The sequence below is a fragment of the Etheostoma spectabile genome, unplaced genomic scaffold (genome assembly GCF_008692095.1).
Source record: "Etheostoma spectabile isolate EspeVRDwgs_2016 unplaced genomic scaffold, UIUC_Espe_1.0 scaffold00006236, whole genome shotgun sequence".
Lineage (NCBI taxonomy): Eukaryota > Metazoa > Chordata > Actinopteri > Perciformes > Percidae > Etheostoma > Etheostoma spectabile.
The window spans coordinates 7,911-14,422 of NW_022603343.1; the positions used below are offsets into that span (position 1 = coordinate 7,911).

At 41.2% G+C, this 6,512-nt stretch overlaps 1 pseudogene; it reads left to right on the forward strand.

Annotated features, from left to right (window-relative positions):
* Positions 1-1,942: 1,942 nt before the first annotated feature.
* On the forward strand, positions 1,943-5,037 carry LOC116677951 (zinc finger protein 572-like; annotated as a pseudogene).
* The last annotated feature ends 1,475 nt before the right edge of the window (positions 5,038-6,512 follow it).

Below are 6,512 nucleotides of genomic sequence, written 5' to 3' on the forward strand. Positions count from 1 at the left end.
CAAAAGAGTATGCAGATGCTCAAAGTAGCATACAATGATGCAATGAGGCTGCTGCTTCGTGCCCCTAGGTGGCATATATAGCGGTTGGAGTTATTGCAGCCGCCTTGTAGGGGTAATTAAGTGGCCCACCTGGGGAGGACTGAGTGGGGCAGGATCTAGGTCCTCCACACCCAGTGCCTAAAGCTTCAGTGTTCAAATAGATGAGCAGGTTGTCAACTGCTTAGCAGACTGGACCGACACCAGCTTCTTAGGCAAAGTAAAGTAGGCTTCAGATTATATGGTGGCTTCCTGAAGTGTGTGTGCAGTGCATCTACAATAGGTGCTGAGTGAACCTGACATTGCCTCTACTTTCCATAAACCTAAACAGCTAAACAGGTGTAGCGCCCCTACCCCCAGATAAGTAGTATATGAATACGAGGTGATGAAATATGAAACAAAATGCATTTGGTGAATTTAGGAATAAACACCCTTGGTTTACTGTATGAGTTCAGTTATAAATAATCAGTAATGAACACAACCCTTTTCATTCAAAGATAACATACCTAATGAGAACAAGCATATTATTGCTTTCTGGGACACTGTTTAGGCTACTTAAAACCACAAAGTGAACCTTTCACACAGGCCAAAACTCTCCCTAACACGTGATTACCTCAATACATAACATGAATACCTTCTCCTTGGTAACTTCAACAGTAGTTAAACGTAAAGAAAACACTTTCCTTTCCAGTGTGAATGTTGTTTTACTCTTTCCCAGTCCTTAGCCGTGCGAGTGTGTGTATATAAGGCGCCAGTATGGTCCGTGTTCGATTTGACCGTTTGTTTTTTTGGTCAAAATGTACACGGACCCCAAAGCAACCAGTTCATGTGTTGAATTTTTTATTACCCATAGTTTTGTTTTTATTTCACGTGAAAACTAGTTTACTAGAGGACTAACTTAGTATTTGAAAAATTGCAATAATGCAGGAAGTGTGTATTTAGTTTCCATACTTATTGTGTTTCCACCACAATGTTAGTGAGTAAATCTACTGAAAAGGCCACCATAACAGTGGAGTGTGATGCATAGGATGAGAAAGCAGAGGTTAGATGTTGGTTGTCATTGCTGTACAAAAACAATGGTTTGCTGTATAACCTTATCAACTGTTAAACAGTACAAATGTTATCAAAACGTTGTCGGGAAGCGTCAAGAACCCCTTCAATTTAGTTAGAGTGCCATAGAAAATGAATTGCTGTAAAGGAAGGGTAACATCTGTTCTGCCTAAAGATCCCAGAACTGCGGCCTGGTTTACTTGACATTACAGTCCCTTACCCTGAAGGAGTACTGGTATTAACAATGTCCCAATTTGACTTTCAATTATTAGAGAATAGACCCAAATATAAAACAGGGTTGTATTCCCCCCCCCCAATGAAGATATCTGAAAAGTTGGGTTCTAGACTTGTAGACAGCAATATACACCCCCAACAACAGGGGGCGCCAAATAACTGCAAACGGAATGTGCTTCTCATGACCAGAGCTAGGAAGCCCGCAAGATGCAGAGACACGGTGAGCGCCCCAAATAACGTAGGCCAAGTTAGCAAATAAATGAGAAGAAGTTGGGATGTTAACTTAAAAATGATGAGGTGATAACGCAGCAGTCCTCAAACAACTGCCAGTGCTAAGTAGCCAAAAATATGGTGCCACATATGTAATTATAAGCAGTGGTGGGCCGTGTATTTTACACCTGGGCCTCCAGTAGCCTACTAATACCTCAGCATGGTACAAAAACTTGCACGAATAATAAATCAGGCCAGCAAGATAATTGCCTCCAAACAGAACTTTACACCCGTCCAATACATTGAAAAGCCACTATAACCATTGTTTGGAGTCATGATATTACACACCGGTACAGTAGGTGGCGGCTGAAGAGGAAGAAGAAGAAGAAGAAGAAGAAGAAGAAGAAGGTTAACTCGACATCAGCGGAAGGAACCGGATGTTACTCTTTGAGCAGTGAGGCGCGTAGCGTGAGCTAGTAGGACAGCCCGGTTTGTTGGGTTTTCTGTTTCTGTAATCCCAACAGTAACGTTACTGATCCATCAGAGCCTCTGGATGTCTCCAGACCCGGATGACTCTGCGCTGTTTACCTTTTTTCCTGAATGTTTTACCTCGGAATCATCTGCCTCTAGCTACAAAGTTAGCTTAGCATGCTAAGTGACTGGTGGTTTGGAGGTGTTTTGACCGAGTTTGTGTGGAACAAAAAGTCCCTGTGATTGTGTGAAGATGTCTAAAGTCCAAATGCTGAATGCGTTGGTGAAGCAGCGACTAACCGCGGCTGTTGAAGAGATATTTGGGCTGTTTGAGAGAACGATAGCCGAGTACGAGGAGGAACTGTGTCGGTCGAAAGAGGAGAACGAGCGACAACGGAACCTTCTAGACGCTGGTATGTTCATTTAGAGACTCTCCTGCGTTGAAAACTAAAACTAAAGGAGCCACTGTTACTTTACTTAGACTCAACTTTGAGGTCATTCTATTGTACTGAACGTTACATTTGCCTGCCAGCTTTAGTTAGGCTAATTTACACGTTCATATTTATACAACAAACTGTAAACTAACTAATACATGATAATTTATGATAAATTAAAATACCCAGCCATATACTTTAAACTAGCTTCCGTTTTAGCAGCTTCAACGTTAAAGTGATAAACAGTCATAATAATAAACAGCTGTCTTACATATCTATTTCAGGATGTCCCCGGTAAATGAAATGGAAGACTGCATGAAGTGGTGTAAAGTGTAGCCTATAAGTATAGAGTGTATAAATCAATCCATCAGGGGTAAACGGACCATCTGACATTTGTGACCCATTAACGATAAAAAAAAATGATTATTAAATATTTTATTCATAAAATTTGTAGGGAAATCTGAATCATTGCACCCCTTGCCATTCCTCCAGCCTTTAGAGGGTGAGGTAGTCATCACTCAGTGGGAAGCATGCATCATAAACTGAGTATTAAGCTTTGTTAGTATTCTCAAGTTAGCAAAGAAAATAAAAGCTACATCATTATGATGAAACGGTACGTGTGATTTGGTTAATTGAGTGACCAGGAAGGGGACATTTGTACTCTTTAGTCATTTTCAGTAATGGCCCCACTGGAAAATGAAAATCACATCAAAGGCTAGATGTGGATTGTTTATTGACATGCTGTGATTGAGAAAATTCTACTGTCTTTGACTGTATTACTGCATCAGGTCGCTTTTTTGATGTTTGTCACATTTTTTTTGTCATTTTTTGTTGCTTTCTTCAACACTTGCAGCCTTTTTTGATACTTCTTTTTTTGCAGTTTTAGTGATGTAAAGCCCTACTTTAGTCAGCAAAAAAGTTTCACAGCCTGAAGATGTAAACTCTCTGCTTCTGGGGAAATTCTGAGTCTCACAGTTGGCAAATCTGACTAATTCTGCTTGAGTGTATTGTAATTGCAGTTAGAAAAAACAGTTTTCTGTCTTTTCGGTTTGGCGAACAGCTAGATTGAATTTATTGTGAACCTAAATTGATATGCCGGCTGGATTAAAAAACGCAAGAGCCGGGTTTGGCCCACGGGCCTTGAGACGTGTTGTTGTGATTGTTCGTAGTGTTATCCAATTCTGTGCAGTGAGATTTTCAACTGCACGCTTGGTGCAGTCCCTCGAGTTGGGCCATTTTCATTACTCAATGCCAGACCCTTAATCTTTCGGATTTGGGTTCCAGGCTAATGTTCTTTGGGAGCTGCCTGGGAAAACTGAACTGATAAGACCGTGTGACTTTTTTCCTTGAACTCCCCTGTGATTAATTACATAAAACCTTTGCAATATTCACCTTTAATCATCTCTGTGTTGCTCTGTGTTTGATTATTTGAGTATCTCTGGTGAGTTCAGAAAATCTCTGTTATAGTTCAATACAGAATTTTTGAGCAGTGATGTGATTTAACAACAGGTCTGTTTCCTGCAGATGTCCAGCAGCTGTCGGTGAGTAAAGAACAGGTTCCCCCTGAGCAGTGGGAGTGGAGCCCCAGTCTGGACCAGCAGCACCAGAGCCCCCACACATTAAAGAGGAGCAGCAGGAGCTCTGGGTCAGTCTGGAGAGAGAGCAGCTTCAAGGGCTGGAGGAGGCTGATAGCACCAAGTTCCCATTCCCTGTCCGTGTGAAGAGTGAAGATGATGAAGAGAAACCTCAGCCCTCAGAGCTTCATCAAAGACAAACTGAACAGATGGAAGGAGAAGCTGATGGAGAGGACTGTGGAGGACCAGAACCAGCCAAGAACTCAGATCCAGATATAGATTTACATATAAATACTAAAGACCAGACTGGAGACTCTTCAGAACCTGAGATTGATTACAGTTATGAGTGGAAGAATACCAGAGAAGCTCAGTCAGGTTTAAACTCTTTGGAAAAGAATGGTGTTCATGTCTGTCATTCGAGGTGCAGTAGGCCTGCTTGTCAGAAACCATTTATCTGCTCTGAGTGTGGGAGAAGATTCGGTCGCAAGTCACATCTGAAGGGCCACATGATTATCCACACAGGACAGAAACCTTTCAGCTGCTCAGTTTGTGCCAAAGCATTTGGTCGCAAGGCAAATCTGAAGGTTCACATGCACTCTCATACAGGACAGAAACCTTACAGCTGCTCAGTTTGTAAAAAGTCTTTTGCACGGAATGATTATTTGCAGTTACACATGAGAACCCACACAGGAGAGAGACCTTTCAGCTGCAGTGTTTGTGACCAAAGATTCACTTGGCAAAATCAGCTCAAAACCATCAGTGTGTCTGTTGTCAGTAGACCGAGACTGTGATTTAATAACGATTAATGGTGTACATTAATCGTTATAAAATCACAATCTCGACTCACCCTGTTTTTTGTTAAATAACTGACTTTTTTTGAAGGACTTCTCATTTAATTTTTCGAGCCGACTGCATCCCAACATCACACTACTACTTTCTTCTGTGGGTTTTAAACATAGTCTGTATAAAATGGGTTTTAAAGTGCTCCAAGCTCTACAATGCTCTCCCTTCTCTTCATTGAAGCCTCTATGTTTACAGGCTTGTAGTGATGGCAGTGTTTTTTTTTTTTATCTCATCCCTTGGTAACCGCCCATATTATGCTCATTTTCAGGTTGATAATTGTGTGTTGAGGTTGTACCAGAATAGGTTTATATGGTTTTGTTTTAAAAAAACACCATATTTTTGTTGTAATGCACATTGCTGCAGATGCTGTTTTCACCCTGTGTGTATAGGTCTCTGTTTTAGCTACAGAGTGAGACACCTCACTTCTTTACTATCTTTGTTTGGAGTCACAAATGTGCAGTAGCTAGGTAAGATCACATCAGCTAGATAACTCTTTCTCCAACTTTGGTCAGTCCAAGGCAGGATTAGCTGGGAGACTCCTAAACGAGGGCCACTTGTGGAATACCTGCAGAACAGGGACAGGGGCAGGAAGTAGGGGAGTTTATGGTGAACTAGTGTGTTGTAGCAGTGTTTTGCCATTGAGAACGAGCTAGCATGCTAGCGCTAGCGTGTTCTACAACACCTAGTCTCGGCTAGTGACGTAGAAAGCCGTGCAGATTTTGAACAGTTCACCCCGGAGACTGAAGGCATCTCACTCAAAACAGCATGGAGGTTTTTTTCCAAGTTTGTATGCGTGTAGAAGCACCAGAGACACAAAATAACTCTCCCAAATCCCAGAGAAAGTGATTGTTTCTTTCTTTTTTTTTTCTTCTCACAAGATGGGCACTTGAAAGATGCAATATATTACTGATAGCTAGAGTTTAAAATAGTTACTGCAGGACAAATTCAAAACTTGGAAAGTTGTCTTCTCCCCAGGCTCGAAGTTCATGGAGGTCGCCAGACTGAGACCACATAGACAGTCCTAAAACCCCATGCTCACGCAGAGCTCTGTACCCAACTGACAGACACACTACTTTGGCTTAGAATTGCGGTGAGAACCCCCAAAAATAACACTACCTTGCTGTTCTCTCCACTCAACTGAACACATTTTATTGGCTTAGAATTACAGCAACAAATACAATTTAATTGTATACGTACGTCTCCAATTTTCAAATGCATCTCTCTGGTCCCACAACTGTTAGAAACATGCCGGTTTTTTTTTAGGTCGGGTAGAATCTATCTCTGTGATCCCGTTCATTTGTTTGCTGCTTTCATGGCTGTAGTAACGTTACAGCTATACATTATTGTGAATGTATATTTATATTTTGTTTTCTATGTCAGTGTCCTATACCCACTGCTGTATGTTTTGAATTCTTTTGTTTTAATTATTTTTGTCAAATTGCAAAGAACTGTCAATATTACCGAAATATATATGTGGATTTTTAAGCAGGCCTATATACGTACATGTAAAAAAACACTCAAAATCTTTAAAAACTGTCTCGGCAGTTCTGACTAGCTCCCTCTGTGATTGGTGTCACATGCGATATGTGACATGTATTTGTGTTGAACCATCTCGACCACCGTAGAACAGGCTCCATACCAAACATTTCCAAAGCTGAAG